General features: G+C 35.5%; 1 protein-coding gene and 1 pseudogene across 1 annotated transcript in view; both read right to left on the bottom strand.

Annotated features, from left to right (window-relative positions):
- Positions 1-24,104, bottom strand: part of DLG2 (discs large MAGUK scaffold protein 2) — a 2,182,864-nt gene that overhangs the window by 1,547,803 nt on the left and 610,957 nt on the right. The gene's annotated exons all lie outside the window — the stretch shown is intronic.
- Positions 21,855-23,544, bottom strand: LOC129008984 (heterogeneous nuclear ribonucleoproteins C1/C2-like; annotated as a pseudogene).

Genomic DNA, 24,104 nt, shown 5'->3' on the forward strand with positions numbered 1-24,104 from the left:
CATTGAATCTATAAATGACCTTGGGCAGTATGGCCATTTTCACGATATTGATTCTTCCTACCCATGAGCATGGAATGTTCTTCCATTTCTTTGTATCCTCTTTTATTTCATTGAGCAGTGGTTTGCAGTTCTCCTTGAAGAGGTCCTTCACATCCCTTGTAAGTTGGATTCCTAGGTATTTTATTCTCTTTGAAGCAATTGTGAATGGGAGTTCACTCATGATTTGGCTCTCTGTTTGTCTGTTATTGGTGTATAAGAATGCTTGTGATTTTTGTACATTGATTTTGTATCCTGAGACTGCTGAAGTTGCTTATCAGCTTAAGGAGATTTTGGGATGAGACAATGGGGTTTTCTAGATATACAAACATGTCATCTGCAAACAGGGACAATTTGACTTCCTCTTTTCCTAATTGAATACCCTTTATTTCCTTCTGCTGTCTAATTGCCCTGGCCAGAACTTCCAACACTATGTTGAATAGGAATGGTGAGAGAGGGCATCCCTGTCTTATGCCAGTTTTCAAAGGGAATGCTTCCAGTTTTTGGCCATTCGGTATCATATTGGCTGTGGGTTTGTCATAGATAGCTCTTATTATTTTGAGATACGTCCCATCAATACCTAATTCATTGAGTGTTTGGAGTGAGAGTGCACAGTTCTTGCATCAGCTTAGTCTACTATTTAGACCAGAATCTTGGATTCACTATACCTTGGTCCCAATTCCAAATATCAGGAGGGGAGAATGATTGGCTCAGATTATATCTGACCATTCTTGGATGAATCAATTATAGTGGTGCAACATTATGTAATAGAAACATGTCTGTTAGGGGCCACCTATGTGTGTGAAAGGGCATCCTACATTACAAGGTTCCTAGGCAGATACTCCTATAAATATTTACCATAGAAATCCCAAGAAATATTTTTACTCATTTTTTATTCTCTGCTTAGATTTCTTCATCTAAAAAATCAAGATGGCAAATTTTCTGCTTATTACATGTTTTAAAGTTGACTTGTTAAAAACCATCATGTTCAAAGAGAGATACATCTGGCCTTATATAAATTTTAGGTATCCTTCACAAAAATGAAGGAAATAATCATCACTTGACTTACGATTTGGGTTTTCTGTAGACATCCATGTAATAAAGATGAGCAATAGGCTCTTATTCCTACCAAATGATAAGTGAAAATATGAAAATAACAATATATAAAATATTTCCGTTAATAAGGTTCACTGTCGGTTGTGGTTTCAGTTGTTGTTGTCTGTTTTTGCGGTTTTTAAAAGCTTCAAAGCAGCCTGATTGGTTAATGAAAGAGGTGGAGGCTTCATATTATGAAATGTTCTCATCATCAAATTGATTATTGCCAGGGATAGGGTTTCAATTTAGCATTCCAGGGTTCACACAATTGGATACTCTCATGTCTATAAAAAGAAAACTCTTGCCTGGGGCTGAAAATTAGTGTTTGCCTAAGCTTAGATAACAGGAAAATAAACCTTGCATAAATGTAGAGATAAACAAAATGCCATAAGAAACATGGCAGATCTGCATCCTATTCCAAAGGAAATTCAAGAATTTATTCACATTGGCAAGCTTTTTGTAAAGAGTCTTTACAAAAGATCTTAAATATATTTCAGATCTTCCTCTTCAGCTCTTATACCTGTTAACTGAGCATTATGTCTCTTATCTCTAACACAGCCCATGCATTCCTTTAAAATTACCAAGTGGATTTTGTCTGTTTACCTTCCTTTCTAGTGCACTTCAAGGAATATACCGTTAGAAACAAGTCAGCAATGTATGTCAGGTAAAGAGTGTGTGCTCATTATAAGCCTGCCAATAACTTTTATTTGTACAGTATTTTTTTCCAAAATATGTTTGCTACGTTGCTCATTCGATCTTCAAGACAACACTGTAAGAGTTAAATTTTATAACTAAGTCCAGAAAAGCTTAGAGGTCTTTCTGGTATTTAATCCACTAACGTAATTCTCCAAAAACATATTTGTTGAATGAATGAAGCAGTAGGAATACTGAGTTGGAGTTTTAAGGCCTTATTTTTTTAAATCCTAGCCTTTCAATTTGGTAGTTTGGACGATGTTGGGAAAGTCAGTTAATATTTCTGAATCTCTGTTTCCTCATCTATACATACAAAACAATAATACTTGATTTACATGTTTCTTGTATGGATTTGGTGAATTAGGGAATGTGAATACCATTTTTTAGGATCTGGCCTATACTACATGCTTAATATGTATTTGTGGAATAACTGAATTTACATCAAAGTGTTGCTTGAGAACTGTCTGCTTCAGAATTAGCTTCAGGTTAATTCAAAGATTTTTAACTTTCTTTTATGTATTTCATCATTAACAATATTTATATCCTAGCTCTGTTCTCCTCCGTGGGGAGCAAGGGCATTGCTTCACCGATATGGCTCTGAGAAGGATTAAATATTTTGAAGAATAAATTACACATACAATTTTAATCTCATCTGAGAACACAGCCTCATCATTGTTACAAAGACTATGTTAAGTTATGTAATATAAGTAGATGCATTTCATAATCCAACTCCTCTCTGCTACTATTAGGTATCTGGAACACTGCATTGAGAATAGTTCCAAGGCCAATCTGGTTTAATAGAAAAGAACCCCATGCATTTTTAGCAATAATTACCCTTAATACAAGAGAGCAAGAAGAACCCTTTTGCCCCACCCATAATACTCCCTCAGTTATAGAAAGAACTTTTTTTTTGAGACAGTATCTCACTCTGGCACCAAGACTAGAGTGCAGTGGTATGATTACCATTTCCTGCAGCCTCGAACTCCCAGGCTCCTACCTCAGCCTCTTGAGTAACTGGGACCACAGGTGCACACTACCATGCCCAGCTTATTATTATTATTATTTGTTGTAGAGACAGGGTCTCACTATGTTGCCCACACTGGTTTTGAACTTCTGTTCAAAGAACTTTTAAGAGCTTGAATAAATCACATCAACAGATATATTATCTTAGAGAGGTAACTCAGCAAAGAAATGTTGAGACATGATGATAATGAGGTAAGCAATTGTTAGGTCTTAGAAGTCTTTACAGACCATGCTATGGAGCTTAGATACAACTCTCAGATGCTGGATGTCATCAGAGAGTATGTAAAAATATGAGTGACATGGATGGTTTTCTTTCAGTTATCAGTGATCCTTAAGCCTGATTGACAATTCGCTTTAACCGAAGAGCTTTTAAAAATTACTGATAAATGGGAAGAGCACAGAGGATTTTTTAAGGCAGTGAAAGTACTGCTTATGAAACTATAATGATGGACACACATTACTATAAATTTGTATAAACCCATCAAATGTATAATACCAAGAGTAAACCCTAATGTAAACTATTGACTTTGGGTGATAATGATATGTCAATATAGGTTCATTAACTATAACAAATGTACCACCCAGGTGAGGGATGTTAATCACGCATGTGTGGGGACAAGGAGTATATGGGAAATCTCTATATCTTCTGCTCAATATGGAGTATATGGGAAATCTATTTTCTGCTCAATTTGGCTATAGACCCAAATCTCCTCTAAAAACAACTTCCCTAAAAAATAAATTCTCTTAAAAAATACTGATATCCTTTGCCCCACCTGAGACCAAGTAATCATAAGCTCTGGGTGTTACCCAAGCAACAGTGCTTTATTAAGGTGATTCCAATAGATAGTCAGTGTTGAAAACTACTGAGCTTGATCAATCTTTGTTTTAATTATATCTACTTGCTTCATCCTGGGATACACAGGTGTGATTTTTTTTTCTCAAACCCCCAAATACATGCAGTCTCCTTTTGAGAAGCTATAATTTTCTACATCTAAAAATATCACATCATAAAAATAATGCCCTGATTTGGCTAGTTGCTAGTCTGTGGGAAAGAAGCTTGGGATTGCCTTAAAAAGAAAGGTATTACAAAAATGCCAATGGCTACAACAGTTTCCTATTTAGAAGAAATGAGGAACCAAGCTTAGCCAGTTGAAAGAGAAAATGGAAACAATGATAATGCTTTAAAGATGATATGCTAGTCTAGTGTTTCTCAAAGTAGGGCTCTTGGACTATCAGAAGTCTGTGGATGTCTACAATCTCTCCATGATAACTGATCTTTAATTTGGCCTTTTCCTTTTTTATCATAATCTAAAAGTACTGGTAGAACCATGTGCTGTTTTACCTGGATGACCAACTTTTAACTGAATGTGGCCTTGAGATTTTAGTGTCCACATTGGTATTTGTGTTTACAGCCAGATGGGTGCCAAATAGTGCTATAGTCGACCTTTGAACAACATGGATTTGACCTGCACAGGTCCACTTACATGGGGATTTGTTTTAATAAAAGTTACACTGAGTGTGACGCTTCTCCTGCCTCCCCTTTCATCTCCTCTATCTCTTCTGCTTGTCCACCTCTGAGACAGCAAGACCAACCTTCCTTTTCTTCTTCTCCTCAGCTCATACAATGTGAAGATGACAGGGATGAAGATCTTTATGATATATTTTCTCTTTCTTATGATAGTCTCAATAATAACATTTTCTATTCTCCAGCTTAATTTATTGTAAGAATATAGTATATGATACGTATAACTTACAAAATATTGTTAATATAGTATTTATATTATTGAGAAGGCTTCCAGTCAAATACTAACAGGCTACTTAAGGTTTTAAGGAATCAAGAGTTATACACAAATTTTACATGACATGGGGGATTGGCATCCTTAACCTCCAAATTTTTCAAGGGTCAAGTATACTTTAATTGTTCTGAGCTAATAAAAAAGAACAGGGGAAGACTCAATATGTAATGATCCATTCAAGCCAAATGTGTGAATGGTCTCAGGAACCACTTGTTTGAATACAACGTAAATAATACAAAAAATTTCTGGGAGAATTGAATTGTTATATGGCACACACCGATGACATGCCATGCATTTCAAAAAAAAAAAACATTCAGAAGTAGTTAATACCACATGGAAATTGCAAGAAGGTGACACAATTACAATAAACCGTTGGACACACTAAAATAATGATTTTTTATTTGGATTGTATTTGATTGCAGTTTTTATTATATGTAAGTTGTAAATCTCTTTTGGTTTAATATTTGTATAGGAACTATTAGCATATAGAACTTAAGTCATTTAATCTTATGCGTATGTAAATAATACAAAAATAATTTAATTTAAATGTAGGAGTTCTAGGAGAATTATTTTTCTTTGTTAAGGGTATATTACTTCAGTTTGAGAAAAAAATGAAACCTTCTTTTGTTTAACAGATGATTTTGCCATTGATAACTTCTAGTCCTATAGACAGATGGATAATTAGTATATTTAGAATGTCTTTTTTTTTTTATTATACTTTAAGTTCTGGGATACATATGCAGAACGTGCAGGTTTGTTACATAGGTATATATGTGCCGTGGTGGTTTGCTGCACCCATCAACCTGTCATCTACATTAGGTATTTCTCCTAATGCTATCCCTCCCCTAGCCCCCAACCCCTGACAGGCCCTGATGTGTGATGTTCTCCTTACTGTGCCCATGTGTTCTCATTGTTCAACTCCCACTTATGAATGAGAACATGCGGTATTTTGTTTTCTGTTCCTGTGTTAGTTTGCTGAAAATGATGGTTTCCAGCTTCATCCATGTCCCTGCAAAAGACATGAACTCATCCTTTTTTATGGCTGCATACTATTCCATGGTCTATATGTGCCACATTTTCTTTATCCAGTCTGTCATTGATGGGCATTTGGGTTGGTTCCAAGTCTTTGCTATTATGAACACTGGGCAATAAACATAGATGTGCATGTGTCTTTATAATAGAATGATTTATAATCCTTTGGGTATATACCCAGTAATGGGATTGCTGAGTCAAATGGTGTTTCTGGTTCTCCATCTTTGAAGAATCGCCACACTGCCTTCCACAACGGTTGAAATAATTTACACTCCCACCAACAGCATAAAAGCATTCCTATTTCCCCACATCCTCTCCAGCACCTGTTGTTTCCTGACTTTTTAATGATCTCCATTCTAACTGGTGTGAAGTGGTATCTCATTGTGGTTTTGACTTGCATTTCTCTGATGACCAGTGATGACGAGCTTTTTTTCGTATGTTTGTTGGCCACATCAATGTATTCTTTTCAGAAGTGTCTGTTCATATCCTTTGCCTATTTTTTGATGGGGTTGATTTTTACTTGTAAATTTGTTTATATTATTTGTAGATTCTGGATATTAGCCCTTTGTCAGATCGATAGATTGCAAAAATTTTCTCCCATTCTGTAGACTGCCTGTTCAGTTTGATAATAGTTTTTTTTTATTATTTTGCTATGCAGAAGCTCTTTAGTTTAATTAGATCCTATTTGTCCATTTTGGCTTTTATTGCCATTGCTTTTGGTGCTTCAGTCATGAAATCTTTGCCCATGCCTATGTCCTGAATGGTATTGCCAAGGTTTTCTTCTAGGGTTTTTATGCTTTTAGGTCTCAGGTTTAAGTCTTTAATCCGTCTTGAGTTAATTTTTGTACAAGGTGTAAGGGAGGGGTCCAGTTTCAGTTTTCTGCATATGGCTAGCTAGTTTTCTCAACACCATTTATTAAATAGGGAATCCTTTCCCCATTGCTTGTTTTTTGTCAGGTTTGTCTAAGATCTGATAGTTGTAGATGTGTGGTGTTATCTCTGAGGCCTCTGTTCTATTCCATTGGTCTATATATCTATTTTGGTACCAATACCATGCTGTTTTTGTTACTGTAGCCTTGTAGTATAGTTTGAAGTCAAATAGTGTGATGACTCCAGCTTTGTTCTTTTTGCTTAGGATTGTTTTGGCTATACAGGCTGTTTTTTGGTTCCTTATGAAATTTAAAGTAGCTTTTTCTAATTCTGTGAAGAAAGTCAGTGGTAGCTTGATGGGGATAGCATTGAATCTATAAATTACTTTGGGCAGTATGGCCATTTTCACGATACTGATTTTTCCTGTCTATGAGCATGAAATGTGTTTCCATTTCTTTGTGTCTTCTCTTATTTCCTTGAGCAGTGGTTTGTAGTTCTCCTTGAAGAGCTCCTTCACATCCCTTGTAAGTTGGATTCCTAGGTATTGAATTCTCTTTGTAGCAATTGTGAATGGGAATTCACTCATGATTTGGCTCTCTGTTTGTCTATTATTGGTGTACAGGAATGCTTGTGATTTTTGCTCACTGATTTTCTTATCCTTAGACTTTGCAGAAGTTGCTTATTGGCTTAAAGAGATTTTGGACTGAGATGATGGGGTTTTCTAAATATATAATGATGTCATCTGCAAACAGAGACAATTTACTTCCTCTCTTCCTATTTGAATACCTTTTATTTCTGTCTCTTGCCTGATTGCCCTGGCCAGAACTTCCAATACTATGTTGAATAGGCGTGGTGAGAGAGGGCATTCCTTGTCTTGTGCCGGATTTCAAAGGAATGCTTCCAGTTTTTGCCCATTCAGTATGATATTGGCTATGGGTCTCAAAACATAGCTATTATTTTGAGATACAATCCATCAATACCTAGTTCATTGAGAGTTTTTAGCATGAAGGGCTGTTGAATTTTATTGAAGGCCTTTTCTGCATCTATTGAGATAATCATGGTTTTTGTCACTGGTTCTGTTTATGTGATAGATTACATTTATTGATTTGCTCATGTTGAACCAGTCTTGCATCCCAGGGATGAAGCCAAATTGATCTTGGTGGATAAGCTTTTTTATGTGCTGCTGAATTCAGTTTGCCAGTAGTTTATTGTGGATTTTTACATTGAAGTTAATCAGGGATATTGGCCTGAAATTTTCTTTTTTTGTTGTTGTGTCTCTGCCAAGTTTTGGTATCAGGATGATGCTGTCCTCATAAAATTAGTTAGAGAGGAGTCCTTTTTTTTCTATTGTTTGGAATAGTTTCAGAAGGAATATTACCAGCTCCTCTTTGTACCTCTGGTAGAATTCACCTGTGAATCCATCTGGTCCTGGGCTTTTTTTGGTTGGCAGGCTATTAATTACTGCCTGAATTTCAGAACTTGTTATTGGCCTATTCAGTGATACAACTTCTTCCAGGTTAATTTTGGGAAGGTATATGTGTCCGGGAATTTGTCCATTTCTTCTACATTTTCTAGTTTATTTGCGTAGAGGTGTTTATAGTATTCTCTGATGGTAGTTTGTATTTCTGTGAGATCAGTGGTGATGTCCCCATTATCATTTTTTATTGCGTCATTTATTTCTTCTCTCTTTTCTTCTTTATTAGTCTGGCTAGCGGCCTATCTATATTATGTTGATCTTTTTCAAAAAAACAGCTCCTGGCTTCACTGATTTTTTTGAAGGGTTTTTCGTGTCTCTATCTCCTTCAGTTCTGCTCTGATCTTAGTCATTTCTTGTCTTCTGCTAGCTTTTGAGTTTGTTTACTCTTGCTTCTGTAGTTCTTAATTGTGATGTTAGGGTGTCGATTTTAGATCTTCCCTGCTTTCTTCTGTGGGCATTTAGTGCTATAAATTTCCCTCTAAATATATTTCTATTTTCATACAAGAAGTATAGAATCTTAGCGAATAATCTTTAAACCCTAGAATTTTAATTAAAAAGCCCACCTCCATAATATTTTAAGTTTCTTTCTACTTTTTGAGAACTTAACTTGATTTATTTTCAATAATTAAAGAATTTATAGTTCATAAATCGCTTTAGGCAATCATACGATGATTTTATTCTCATGAAAGTCCGTGAATTAGAAGTCATGGTTGCAAATATAGTTTTTAGGGCCAGACTTTCCTAAGTACAAATTCCTCATGTGCTATTTATACTTGAGTGACCTTGAGCTAAGTATATAACTTCTCAAAGAACCTTACCCATATGAAGATAATATTGGTACCTATGTCAGGCAATTGTGAACATTACCAAGATAATCTTTGTGAAATGACCTAGATAAAAGAGAAAAGTATGATATTCATTAATATCTTTTCTGTGTGTGACTTGATCAAAAGTTTTATGGATCAGAGTAAGAGATCTGGCCGGGCGCAGTGGCTCATGCCTGTAATCCCAGCACTTTGGGAAGTTTAGGCGGGTGGATCATGAGGTCAGGAAATCGAGACCAACCTGGCTAACATGGTGAAACCCCGTCTCTACTAAAAAAAAACACACAAAAAATTAGCCAGGCATGGTGGCAGGTGCCTGTAGTCCCAGCTACTCGGGAGGCTGAGGCAGGAGAATGGCGTGAATCTGGGAGGCAGAGATTGCAGTGAGCCGAGATTGGCCACTGCACTCCAGCCTGGGCAACAGAGTGAGACTCTGTCTCAAAAAAAAGAAAAGAAAAGAAAAAGGAAAAGAAAAAAAGGAAAGAGTAAGAGATCTGCCACTCTGGTTTTCTACTTGATTTTATGTAATACAATCTCCTGGTTTTCTCATCTGCAATATAAGATTGTTAGACCACCCTCTTTTGTGACTTCATTGATCTTAATCTCCTAATTCCTCAATGAAAGGACATGTGATTGAAATTATGTCTACCCTACCTTAACTGAAATCCTTAGGGTCAGTTGTATTTCAAAATTCAGAAATATTTGGATTTTACAAAGGTTACACATTGTGTGTACCAAGTATTACATAACAGTCCCCAGCAGGATCTGGGGCAGAACTCCATAATCAAACGTTTTAGTATTTCTATCATAAAATATATGAATAGTCACACTAAGTAGAGAACACGAAAACTATTATATAAATAGCATTACATTATTTTATGTTAGGTTTCTGCCACCAAATGAGTTTTGATATCAAGAGTATATAAAACTTTTCATTTTAGGAAAGTTTTAAATTTTAGGGTTAAAGATAAGCATTTATGCACCTGTGTAAACTACTCCATGGATTGCTTCCACCACTAGAAGCATGCTGTAATAAAAATATGATATAATAAAACTCAAAATTCTGGATTCAGAAACTCTAATTCCATCTTTGATTCTTACTGTCTAGCTTTGTGAAATCAAGTAACTATATTTCTCCGAATCGTAGTTTCTGTATTTGTAAAATCAAAGTTTGAATAAGAAATTTTACAGGGTTCCTTGTAAGATTAATAGTGTATTTCTTTTAGGGAGAAGTGAAGGGGGAAAAAGAATATAAATGTATTTATTGTCACTGAACTGTACATTTTAAAAAGGTAAAGACATTAAATTTTATATGTATATTTTAACTCAACTAAAAAGTGCATAAAAATTTTAAGTAGTCCATTTATCTTAAATGAATGAAACTATGGACACTATTAGTTTAACTATAATATAACCTAACTAATTCATTCAATGCATAAATATTTATTAAGTCTTACTATATGCCAGCACTTTTCAAAGTCTTGTAGACACTATGATGAGCAATTCTGCTCTCATTAAATTGATATTCCAGTGGAATGGAGACTAACAAAAAAAACCCAGCAGATAAACAAATAAACAAGAATATTTCATATACTGATTGATGCTATAATGAAATTTAAAAAGAAAATAATTATAGAGAGTAACATGGGACAGATATTTAAAGTTCAGTGGTAGAAAATACTTCTCTGTGGAGCAGACATTTGAGTTTGAATCACAAGGATGAGATTAGTTCTATGAAAATACAGGGGCAGAGCATTCCAGAAAGAAAAGATGACAAATACAAAAGCCCTAAGGCAGGAAATAGGCCTGTAGAACTGAAATATAGAAGTTAATAAGGGAGTTACAGGAGATGAAACTAGAGGAAAAGGTAAGGTCAAGATTGTGTATGGTTTTGCAAGCCATAGTAAGAAAGGAATGATTGAAACCAACCTTTTGCCTTAAGAATGCTTGTATAAGACCTATTAATCTCCAGAGACCTATTATAACCAGCCCAAAGGAATAAAGCCTCTATTTGTCTCAAGGAAATGTTAAAATGAAAATAAAATTCAGTGATACCAAATAAAAGTTCCAGTGAAATATCAAATCAAGAGCTATAAGAAATAAATGCAATCATTTGATTGAGCTGCTAAAACAAATTGCTTCCAATGGTTTCTAGAACCTTTGTACAGAAACAAGCCATAAATAAGTTTATCAGCAACAGTTTTAGAATAATTATCTGACAGTACATCTTTAGGTATTGTAGGCCAAGTGCAAAATCAGACAAATAAGAGAAAAAGCCAGATGCTATATAAACTGGAAAGATATGAATTGTAAATATCAAAAGATACTCCTCAAATTCATTCAATGTAGAAACTTTTTATCTGTTCTTAACAACACAGAACTATTAATTATTGAAACATTTTATTGTATATTACTAATACTTATTGGATGTATATCAATTCCAGTTATACAAATGCCAAGAAGCTTATTTTAAACGCAAAACCCATTTTTAAATGGTCAGAACTCCAAAGATGGTGGCTATCGCTATCGATTTCTATAAATGCAGCAATTAGAGTTTACATAGTTTAAAAGAGAAACTGACATATTAATACCTATTGCTTACCAGATTCTGTCTTCCTTAGGGCCACATAGCAAGTCCCTAAACCAGCATATGTAAATCCATCTATGCTTTGCCATAGTTCCTGAAGACATCCTTTGTACAAAAGTAGGTTTCCCAAGAATCCCAGCAATTTTTTGAAATAAATTCAACTCAAAGTATTCAGACTATGAACCTAGCCATTGTTTTCAGGTGTGTAGGCAATAAGTACAAGCCGGGGTACCTATAGTCAAAAAATTCAACCTTTGGGGGAACAGAGACAAAACACATAGTAAAAGGATCAATGCAATCTGAAATATATCTGAATGCTTAGAAATGTGATTATCAGTAAAGTGAAATTTATACTCTGCTTTCTATACTATAATAGCAACTAGTAAAATCATCCTATGCCTTTGCTTGACACAAGATAAGGTCTTTCCCTCTTGAAAGGAAACTGTAAAAACATTCTTTCTAGTCTGCATCCAATAAGATAAAGACACTCTGATGATATATTTTAAGTTCTAGTAATAAAAGGATGTGTCAGCATCCTTACCACCTAAAGACCATAAATAGCACAGTTTGTTCAGTCTCCTGAAAGATGTTCTCAGAGTTCAGACCCAATTCTATTAAGCACTAGTCCCAACCCAATTTATATATGATTAGAAGACACACATGTCCTTGGATTGTCCTCTCTATAAAACATTCTAGTGGGCTGGTAAAGATAGCTCTACACTGTACCTTTTCTTCTAATATTATTTCTCTTTCTCTTCCACCTGCATTGTCCAAAGGGACAGTGATTTAGATTACACGTATGATGAATTCTCTGAAGATCTAACACTGACTCAAGTGGATGCTCCAGAATTCATCCTAGAACTTGACCTAGAGATCTGTTTTGCTTGGTGTTTCACTTATGGGCTTCCTTAAAGTCCAAACTCTTAGAAAATAATTTAAAGTCGCATTGAAAGAAAAAAAAAGATGCTAATTGCTTTTGGTTTCCACAGCAAAACAAAAACCATCCACTCACCTTTTACTGACAAGTGACATATTGAGAATAAGAGACATTTTCTCAAGCAGTTTGCCTTATAAAGAAATTTTAGAATCAGACAACTTAGTTTTAGAATTATAAAAAGATTTTACTTACCCTCAGCAGGGGCACTGCTGGCATTTCAGACAAGAAAGAGATTCATTATATAAAACTGTCCCAACCATTTGAAGACTATTTATTTTTCCTGGAACTTTTTCACTAATTGCCAATATGCCTCAGTCATGTGACAAGCAAAAAATTCCCACCAACACTTACAAACAAGCCTTGAGCATTGTAACACCCTTGAGTTGAGAACCACAAAAACTACTTCATTCTGCAATGAATAGACTTGGAAACAAAATGCTTTGCTACAGGATAGAAAGACAGTAAATGCCAGAGTTGTGACTATTTAGAGCTTTTTCCATAATAACACACCTGCCTCTAAGAAAAACATACGGTAAAAATGAGACCCATTTTCCTCATTTTCTCCATGGAAAGCTAGTTGATAACATCATCAAATATTTAGAGTGGAATGATGTAATCTATCTAAGTCATTGGCACTACATAGAAATATAATGCAAATAAGAAACAATCTTCCAAAACTGACAAAAATATTTGACTCCTTCTAGAAACCTATTTAACACTTAGTCAAGAGTGCATTGAAAAGAGTGAAAGAGTAAGTAAATATAGATAAGAATACTTTCTTTGACTTCGACTGACTGTCTGACCTTAAGTTATACTATTTATATACTCTCTCCAGGCCTCAGTTTCTCCATATGTTAAATAATGCATTTGTGTTAAATTATTCTTAATGATTTCCTCTCTAAGAAATTTTTCACTTCATGGTTTTCAAACAGATTTCACTTAATGCAGTTCAAGTTTATTTTATATTATGCAAAGATAGGTAAGAGAATTCCAGTCTCTTATAAGACGCCTCCATTTATACAGTTTTATTCTACTATGGACAGGGAGTGGAGTTTTCTGGGTAATCAAATAAGCTGGCAAACAAAAGAATATATCATGTATTACCAATAGTATAATTTATTCCTTCAGCAAACATTTACTATTGAGTATCCTTTTTACTATTCTAGGTTCTAGAGGCACATATGAATTACCTGTTTTCCCTGATTTCAAAGAAACCATAGACTGGTCAACAAGTGAGGTATATAAATAGAACATTAAAATACAATGTGGGCCAGGTGCGATGGCTCATGCCTGTAATCCCAGCACTTTGAGAGGCCAAGGTAGGCGGATCACCTGAGGTTGGGAGTTCGAGACCAGCCTGACCAACGTGGAGAAACTCCATCTCTACTACAAATACAAAATTAGCTGGGTGTGGTGGTTCATGCCTGTAGTCCCAGCTACTCAGGAGGCTGAGGCAGGAGAATCACTTGAACCTGGGAGGCGGAGGTTGCAGTGAGCTGAGATTGTACCATTGCACTACAGCCTAGGCAACAAGAGCAAAACTCTGTCTCAAGAAAAAAAAAATACAATGTGATAGGCATTATAATTACAAATATAATTATTAGACTAAGCAATGAATTGCACTTACCATTACAGTGGTAATATAAATAATGAAAAAAATTATTTGCTGATTAAACAAATAGATAAATCATTGGCTTTTGGGGTTATTGTTATGGATATAAAATATTAAAATACCATAGAAAGAAAGATATTCTGATTAATATAGGACTCCAGTTACTAAAATATCAAATAAGTATTTTTTTCCCAACTATTTTTGCTAAAGTGATTTTAAGAAAATGAATAGATTTTGGAGTATTAAAAACTTGATTTGAATTCCAGCACTGACACTTAGATGTTAGGTGGCTTTTAGACAAATTTTATCACCCCTTAGAGCCTGTGTCATCATTTGTAAAATTAAGAGAGTTGTTGTAAGCAATAAATAAGGTAATGCATATAAAGTGGCAAGTTCATAGAAGATCTTTTATCAATATTAAATATCTTCTCATTTTCAGTGTGGAAAAATTTAATGTCATGTACCTGCCTTCAGAGATAGTATTTTATATCAAATTGAATTTTCCAAAAATAGTTGCAATACTTTTTGTTCCACATGCTCTTGCTAATGTTTGTCATCCCTATTGAGATGCAGAGTCTATGAATCCTTCCCTTGAAACTTTTATAGCACCTGTAGTAGCCTTTGTGACTACTTGCCTCAATTAATAGACTGTGGCAGAAGTTATGTTATATTTCTTTCAAGATAGTCTCAAAAGGAGATGCAGCTTAAGTCTGACTCCATCTTTCTTGAACTATGTATCTTTGGACCCTCAGATAACATTAAGACTTCTGGTTGCTCTGAAGTAGCCATGGTGGAAGAATTGCATGGAGAAACCACACAAAGATAGAGCAAAGATGCCCCAGCTAGAAAGATTAATAAGGATTTTGTGATTCTTGGATAAAAAGTACATTCAAAACCCTAAGTGTCCTCATTGTTACTAATGTCCTAAATCAGAGCATATGATAAAAACAGGAGAAAACAAATTATCAGCTCCTGTTCTCTGATTATTTGAAAAGTATGAGTGCAATTGTTCTAAACAATAAATAACAGGCACAAGTAAATATCTAGCTCATGAAATCAAAATCTTCAAATATAGAAGGAAAGACATGCCCATAAGAGAAGATAAAATTTTTGAAAGTAAGTTAAGTTACTAAGTATATTCTTTATAGCTATTTTGTCAAGTTGCATGTAAAATTCTTTTAGAAATCTAGAGAAAAAATCTATCCTAATGTGAAATATTGGCAGATGACATTCATGCAAGCAGCAGTTAGGGATTATAGCAAAATGGTTATTTTTTTAAGGTGCATGCTATTATGCTATCAAAGGCTTAAAATATTAGAATGAGTGATTTTTCTTTAAAAGACTTTTTTTGGTAAGAATACATAGTTTCTTTATTTGTATGTAATGTTAGCACTTCATTACTAAATTAATTTTTATATCAAAATCTGGATTCTCCTCAAAAGAGAGGACTCTAATATCAAGAAATCTAGATTCTTACAGTAAAACAAACAAGGACATCAACAATAAAAATAGATTGGTACTATAAATTATAAGCTTAAGAGTTAGGCTTGGTTTAAACTATGGCTTCACTCAAATCCAGCTGCATAGCCTTGGGCAAACTGCTTAACTTTTCTGAGACTTAATTTCTACTTACGTAAAAGCAGTGAAATAATACATTTACCCAGTGGGTTGTTGTAAAGAATAAGTGCAACAAGATATGCAAAGTTCTTATCACAGGACATAGTACGTATTTGGTGCTCAATAAGTTTTAGTTCCTTGTAATTCTTCCTTATATATGCAGTTTTTAATTTAGAAAAGAGTAGGTATTACTTAAGGATGACTTGCTTTCATCAGAAAGTATACCAGTGCACTAAACAGATGGAAAGAAAAAGCATCTTTATAGCTTCACCCCTTAATATCTCACTTCAATCCCTCTCCTCAGCTCTTTACTATAGAGGGAGGGTTACATGCATCCCTTTCTCATCCATATTTCTGGCTCTGCCCATGGTAAGGGAGCTATTTCTACCCAGCAATTAATAGTACAGTATTGATTTACTTCTTTTCTTTGGTTTTAACCCTCCAGAAGAAGAGAACTGGTAAGTAAAATGATTCATACTTCAAAGCCCCACCCTGACCTAACACACATCAGCTCCACATACCTCCTTTGGTATACCCCAAACCTGTATTGGTTCTATAAATGGTCCTCTCTACCTGTCTAGGGTACCTGTCTTGGGCACCTTATGCCTCTGGAGAAAATCAAATTACTTCAGGAATTGGTAATTGCACCAGATTTATGATCTCCAAGCTCTGTGGGACCTTCACTACTGCCGAGTTATCCCAAGTCTTCTATCGCCACCCTTTTGTATCTCTTAGCAGATTATGGCCTCTTGAAGTTATCAGACAGCTTTCAACTTCCATACCACCTACAGAACTATTTATACCTGTACTTGTATTTTAATCCTCCCCTCTTGACTCAGAATAATGGTGTCTCTTGTGTTCATTGAAGGCACCTAAGTCACCAAGAGCACTGAATGAATGCTTGCCAATTTACAGAAGCAGTAGATGACAAAATTGTATGCAATTGACATGGCTTTTCAAACTGAGTATCTCCCCTTGTAACAGGTTCTATTCGGTCTTTGGAAAATTCTTAATTGTATGCTGCACACATATTCATTTGCTATTTTTTAGGTTAAGTTTATACTTCTAAACACACTGTCTATTTGTAGTCTAAAATTTAACAGATTAGTTTATGCTCTAGTCCAACATTTTATTTTTTAATTATAAGAGATCACCTAATGAAAATATATTTATTTCAGTAGGAGATTAGCCTATGTTCTTTAAAAAAAAAAAACAAAAAAAAAACTTAACAAAACAGAAAACAAGCCAACTAGCTTTCCTAGCTGTGACAAGTTTCTGTTTTCAAAAAAGTAATCTTAAATAAACTACCAGTCTTTCCTAACTGAGTGCATTAATTACTTCACCTTAAAATATGTATAAGGTGATGCCTTAAATTCACAGGGCAAAAAGAGCAAAAGCCTGAAAAAGATGAAAAGAACACAATTTACAGATATTGGCAAACACTTAAAACTCCAGCTTCTATGAACTTTCCCAAATAAACCTATAAAGCTCATAATACCGTGCCTGTTACTTAGAAAGTATATACTCAGTAAACCACAGCTATTTATCTTCTGTGTCAAGAACTGTTTCCACAATTCGAATCAAGTGTTATATGGAACTTTGTACCATGATTTTATCTCTTAATAATCTTAAATTCAAACTCTTATAATACTTTATGGTAACTTATCTCATAGAAATTACAGAATGGAAATCAATGTTATCTCTGATTCTATGAAATGAACTAGATTTATAAATTGGGAGCAGCACAAAAACAACATAATGTCTACTACAAAAAAGTCAATATTTGAAAACTAGTTTTATTACAAATGAAGTAATTTTTCAAAAGTTTAAAAGGTTAAAATAGAAATTTTAAAAAAAACTATAGGTAAAAACGTCATTGTCAAATCCCCATATTGTTCTTACTGAAATTAAGTAAGGGTAATTTCATATAATAATATTGTCATGGATGTTTTAATAATCAAAACTCTAACAGTTGAGAAAATAAATTGTGTATATGTTTCTCTTTTGCACCTATGTTATTATCAGCCTCAGGTAGTAAGCTTTACTCAGGATAGCAATCTATCAAAAATGCATGCTGAATATTTACTAAATTACTATACTTTTTGACCTCAATCTCCTATCTTAATAGTTCTTCACTCCTTTTTCAACTCCTATCCTTTAACCTCACAGAGATATCCATCACTTTAATCTTTTCATTTTTTCCTCAGTCTACTGATCCCTTTTCATCTTGTTCTTTAGCCAGCTTGAACCTAATGGCTGTTCATTTGAACTATTTTCTCACCAGTATCTTTGATTTCTTTTAGTGCAGTTCTTCAGGTGCAACTCTTCAGCAAAACCCAAATCCCAGATAATTACTGCATCTGGTCTCTCTCAACTCACATCTAGGAAATGAAGCTCTGTGGGAAAGGAACTCACACACACACTAAGAGCAATTTCTATGTAGTCAGTTTCCACACTCAGCTATGCACTGTCCTTTAATCAACTTCCCCTCTCATTTCCCTCAAAAAACTTCTCAATCATCCCCATCTGCCTCCAAGTCCTTAGTTGCCTTTAGCTCCTCATTTTGACAGATTAGATAGCCCTCAGCCTCCTAATAAAATTGAGGTCATTAGGTGTGTTCTCCCTGCACAGGTACACCACAGCCAGACCTAGAAAGCTAACCTACAGCCACAGCCATCCTCACTCTATGCCTTTTCCTACTCTCTTCTGTTCTGCTCTCCCATCTATACCAGAGGTTGGCAAACCTGTGGGTCAAATCTGGCTTGCCACATGTTATTATAATGGCAAACCTGTAGGTCAAATCCGGCTTGCTACATGTTATTATAAATAAATTCTTATCGAAAACAGCCATGCCCATTTGTTTATATATTTTCTGTGGCTGCTTCAATGCTACAAGGGCAGAGTTGGGTAGTTGCTACAGACATCTTATGGTCCTCAAAACCTAAAATATTTACTACCTAGCCCTTTACTGAAAAAGTGTCCTGATCTCTGATTTATATCATTGACATCTTCCTCTTTCCTAAATCTTTTCCTTCAGCCTGTAAATATGGTCATCTATGTTCTAGTCTAAAAATGTTAGTTTAGGGTGTTTTGGTTTTTTGTTTTGTTTTGCTCCAACTCTCTCCAGTTGTATACCAAATTCTTTCTTGCCCTCCTCATAAAACTTGTCCAGGGAGTATGTCATATTCTCTTTCTCCACTTTATTTTTTTTTCATTCCTTTCTTCCTGTAACCTGATTTTTGCCCCTACTACTTTGTTGAAATTGACTCCTATTAAAATTAATGATGACCTTCTATCTGTCAAAGTTAAATTTTTAAATGTCTAATCCTAAACTAATTGACTCATCTTTAGGTACGCTCCCCTTAAAACTCTGTAATCCAACATTCTTAGCAAAGAGCACATAGCAGGACCATTTCTAGAGGCTTCCACCTTAATGCTATCACTAACCGGAATTACTCTTAATTATTACAAGTTGTTGCTTCAGAGATAAGGGGTTAATTTTACTATTCCAGTCTGAGAAAAGTAATCAAGTCACCACAATATTGTAGTAAATGGGAGAAGAAAAGCTACTGGAGATATCAGGCAATACACAACCTCCACCCTCACCATATAGGATGCAAACAAACACTTGCCCTTGAAGAACACATTTGCCCCAATTACCCTTCCTTCTCTCTCTTCTAGGGTCATCACCATCATCTGTTCACTAGCGAAAACTGACCAAAAGATGTCCAAGACACACCAGAGTGCAAGGCTTTCTCAGTTATCTCTTAAAGTGAAGAATAATAACCACATAAGGAACACAGGGCCTTTATTTCTCTGGGAAAATTGATATCCCTATGGACTAATGATATAAGTGTATCTGGAAAATATGTGAGATACCCTTTTAGAGATGCAGATGATTCATCACAATTTTAACTTCTTATAATGATGCTCAGCACAGGATAAGCAAATAGAAATTGAATGTAGAAACCAACAACACATGTTCACTTATTTAATATGGAACTCCCATATTCTTGAATATAAACCACCACATTAATGAGCAAAAGTATAACAAAATTGAAAGAACATAATCAACTTTCTTTTAGGGTAGGAAGGCAGCTATTTAGGATTCTTCCTCACTTATCAATTAAAAGAACCATGAAACTAACAAGGAGACACAAATATGCAAAATCACTGATAATCGCAGTCAACACTTTATATGTACCTGGAAGGGGGAAAAAACCTTTTTAGTTCTATTGTGGTAGGGATAAATTAACTGTCTCTGTCTGACATATGTTTTGAGTTTTAAAACTAAATAAAATCAGTTAGAAAGCTAATGGAAAGACACATATGTCACCTTCTACTCTGTATCCCTATCAAAGATTCGTGGGATCTTTGCCTCTAAGTAAAGCGGCATAGCAGCCACGGATCTCACATGGGAAAGTTCTTTCAGATTAGAACAGAGATATCCCTTTCTCATACCTCTACCTCACACTCTCTCATCCCACAAAATCTTAAGTTTGGGAGGGCCTTTACATGAATATTCATGCTCTGATGGCCCAAGTAAGTACGATTAAGATGTAAAGATTGTAATCATACAATTAATAAGGCAGATATAATAAACGTGAATGAAACATTTTATTCCATAGAAAACATGCCTTCTTTTTTTTTTCTCCAAATTCCTGGCTTAATAAGGACTTGTTTATTTTGAGGAAAAAAGATCCCAAACATCAGGCTGTTCAAAAAATAACCCACAGTATCAACTTCAGAAAACAAATCTTAAGACTATAACACTTTTTCTAGAGGATGCATTTGACATGCCAACTCTCATTCACAAAAATACATCGTTACATTTGTGTTAAACTGCCTTACACAGCATACTAATGTAGGGGTGTAACACACATACTTGTAACTCAAAGCTGCTTTCAGGAGCTACTCAACTAAATGAGATTGCCTTTGCAGTTAGGTAAGCAACTACTGAACTTATGTATGAATGAAAAGAACTGTACTCCCTGCATAACAAGAGATTATTTTGGAGACAGTTGATGAAAACCACACATCCTTTTTATTGTTAAGTCATAAAGAGGTATCAAAATTAAAAGCAAAAATTACAGGGTAAGACTTAACAAAACTACTAGGAGTGTCAAAGGAAGTGAAAATGGGACTAGGCGCAGAGCAATATGAATTAATGAACATGGGAAGGACAAGGATAGGGGAACACTGAGCATGTGCTGAAGATACTAGGGGAGAGGATCTGGTGAAAAATTTCAACTTAGACAAGTGCCTAGGTAAGGAAATAATGGGATAAGATTTCTTTTTTATTATTATTTTATTATTTATTTATTTTTCATTATACTTTAAGTTCTGGGGTACTTGTGCACAATGTGCAGGTTTGTTACATATGTATACATGTGCCATGTTGGTGTGCTGCACCCATTAACTAGTCATTTACATTAGGTATTTCTCCTAATGCTATACCTCCTCTCTCCACCCACCCCACGACAGGCGCCGGTGTGTGATGTTCCCCACCCTGTGTCCAAGTGTTCTTATTGTTCAGTTCCCACCTGTGAGTGAGAACGTGCTATGTTTGGTTTTCTGTCTTTGTGACAGTTTGCTGAGAATGATGGTTTCCAGATTCATCCATGTCCCTACAAACGACATGAACTCATCTTTTTTATGGCTGCATAGCATTCCATGGTGTATATGTGCCACATTTTCTTAATCCAGTCTATCATTGATGGACATTTGGGTTGGTTCCAGGTCTTTGCTATCATGAATAGTGCCACAATAAACATACATGTGCATGTGTCTTTATAGCAGCATGATTTATAGTTCTTTGGCTATATACCCAGTAATGGGATGGCTGGGTCAAATGATATTTCTAGTTCTAGATCCTTGAGGAACCACCACACCATCTTCCACAATGGTTGAGCTAGTTTACAGTCCCACCAACAGTGTAAAAGTGTTCCTATTTCTCCACATCCTCTCCAGCACCTGTTGTTTCCTGACTTTTTAATGATTGCCATTCTAACTGGTGTGAGATGGTATCTCATTGTGGTTTTGATTTGCATGTCTCTGATGGCCAGTGATGATGAGCATTTTTTCATGTGTCTTTTGGCTGCATAAATGTCTTCTTTTGAGAAGTGTCTGTTCATATCCTTTGCCCACTTTTTGATGGGGTTGATTTTTTCTCGTAAATTTGTTTAAGTTATTTGTAGATTCTGGATATTAGCTCTTTGTCAGATGGGTAGATTGTAAAAATTTTCTCCCATTCTGTAGGTTGCCTATTCACTCTAATGGTGATTTCTTTTGCTCTACAGCTCTTCAGTTTAATTAGATCCCATTTGTCTATTTTGGCTTTTGTTCCCATTGCTTTTGGTGTTTTAGTCATGAAGTCCTATCCATGCCTATGTCCTGAATGGTATTGCCTAGATTTTCTTCTAGGATTTTTATGGTTTTAGGTCTAACATTTAAGTCTTTAATCCATCTTGAATTTTTATACTGATCTTTGACAAACCCAACAAAAACAAGAAATGGGGAAAGGATTCCCTATTTAATAAATGGTGCTGGGAAAACTGGCTAGCCATATGTGGAAAGCTGAAACTGGAGAATGGGATAAGATTTCTAAACCCCGCTATGTGCTTCAGAGTCATCCTCTCCTTCCTCAGCCTCTTTTTCATCATCCTTGATCAGCTCCAGCTGGCCATCCCCCAATCTTCATTGTCACCATCCAGTAGGTCACCCTTCTCAGCAGAGTCATCTGCATCCCCCTCCTCAGCAGGGTCATCTGCACCCCCTTCAGACTCCAACTTCACATCAGTCTCATCTTTCTTCACGGAGCTGCTGCTCTGCTCCTCTTCTTTTTTTTTTTTTTTTTTTTGTTTCTTTTTTTGTTTGTTTGTTTCTTTTATTATTATTATTATTATTATACTTTAGGTTTTATGGTACATGTGCGCAATGTGCAGGTAAGTTACATATGTATACATGTGCCATGTTGGTGCACTGCACCCACTAACTCGTCATCTAGTGTTAGGTATATCTCCCAATGCTATCCCTCCCCCCTCCCCCCACCCCACAACAGTCCCGAAGTGTGATGTTCCCCTTCCTGTGTCCATGTGTTCTCATTGTTCAATTCCCACCTATGAGTGAGAATATGCAGTGTTTGGTTTTTTGTTCTTGCGATAGTTTACTGAGAATGATGATTTCCAATTTTATCCATGTCCCTACAAAGGACATGAACTCATCATTTTTTATGGCTGCATAGTATTCCATGGTGTATATGTGCCACATTTTTATTCTTCATATCTACTGCTTGTTTGTTCTGTTCCTTTTCAATTTCTTCCAGGTTTCCCAGGAGAGAATCCACTTTTTGTTTTGTCTTGGTCAACTCCTTCTTAATTGCCTGAAGAGTCATCTGCTTTCAACTTTCCAGACTTAGAAGATCCCCGCTGTCCACTCTTAGAATTGAAGCCACTTTTTTCCCTTCGTGAGGTATTTCCTGATACACACTGACGTTTCTAGGGCACTACAGCCCGAGCAATAGGAGGATGAGGAGGAGGTACACGTGCTGGGTAACTGTACGTCCTATCATAATAATCCCGCTGAAAGTCATAGTCTAAGTCGAAAGAAGAGCCGTACATCTCTGCTGCAGATCGTTTCACACCTGCTTTTCCTCGGTTCACTTTTGGCACTGCAGCCAGGTTAATATCTAAAACCTGGTCAGCAATCATTCTGCCATCCTCTCCTGCTACAGCAGCCCGGGCATTTCTCTCATTAACATACTGAAAGAAGGCAAAGTCGTTATGAACAGAGGAATCCACAATTTTGCCATACTTCGAAAAGATTGCCTCCACATCAGATTTCTTGACCACAAGAGTGTTGAGATTCCCAATGAACACACGGGAGTTCATGGAGCGAGGATCTGTCTTGTTGGTAACGTTGCTAGCCATTGTGTTTGATGATAAGATTTCTCAGACAGCTGAAAATGTGGCTGAAGATCAAAAAAAATCTCATAGGAGTGAGGCAGGAGAAGAGATTCGATTCTGAGTCTCCTGCTCCTGGGTTCTACGTGGAGAACCCGACTGCTGCTCGAGGTGGGTAATGCAGCCACAACTGCTCAGTCTTTTTCTCTTCACAAAAAGAAAATATGCCTTCTTTTCACACATCATGGAACTATACAAAATTTTATCATTTATTATGTCACAAAAAATCAGTATATATTAAAATGCAAAACTCATAAAGGCAAAATTCTCTGAACACAGTAATTTAAAGCTAGAAACTAAAACTAGCTTAAAACTAACATTTTGGAATAAAACTAAATACATCCTAGCCTTTCAAAAAATTGCATAAAAAGGAAATAAAATTAACCACTTAGTCATAAAATAGGAATGTAATAATATTACATTTATGGGACAGTTGCAAACATATTTAGAGACTAATTAATACACTTAAGGCACTATGGTTATTTCTAAAAGAATAAAAATAAGGTGAGTCTATATATCAAGATATTAGAAAAAAATGCAATCA

This window comes from Pongo pygmaeus, chromosome 9 (assembly GCF_028885625.2).
Source record: "Pongo pygmaeus isolate AG05252 chromosome 9, NHGRI_mPonPyg2-v2.0_pri, whole genome shotgun sequence".
Classification (NCBI taxonomy): Eukaryota; Metazoa; Chordata; class Mammalia; order Primates; family Hominidae; genus Pongo; species Pongo pygmaeus.